Consider the following 524-nt stretch of genomic DNA (forward strand, 5'->3'; position numbering starts at 1 on the left):
AGTCATCATTCAGGATTCATAAACATCACTCACTAAATATTATCTCCCCAGTGGCAAAGAATAACTGTTGATAAACACATGAATGAATAGAAAGATCACTGTGTCAAGTGAAAAGACGAGTCACACAGACAAGTGAATGCTATATGAGTCCACATATATGCCATTTTCAGGAAGAGCAAAGTGACCTATATTGGGAAAAGAAAAAACAACAAACAGAGAAGAGGTTACTTCTCTCTGTTGGAGAGGTCAGAAGGCATGTGCTAACTACCAAGGATGATGATAAGAGAGGTTCACACTACACAGATACATACACATTGAAACTTATCAAAATTTAATAAGCACAAAATTAGTGACTATCATTGATTTTATATTTACATCAAAATAGAAAAGAACAACAAACAAATACTGAACTCTAGCTAATGATGTGCACGGTAAAGAATTTCATGTGAAGTGTAACAGCAGTCAAGAAATCAGAAGACCAAAACAACTATGAGATATCATCTCACCCCACTCAGAATTGCAAA

The sequence above is a fragment of the Elephantulus edwardii genome, unplaced genomic scaffold (genome assembly GCF_000299155.1).
Source record: "Elephantulus edwardii isolate Elephantulus edwardi_28Jun2011 unplaced genomic scaffold, EleEdw1.0 scaffold00199, whole genome shotgun sequence".
Taxonomy (NCBI): Eukaryota; Metazoa; Chordata; class Mammalia; order Macroscelidea; family Macroscelididae; genus Elephantulus; species Elephantulus edwardii.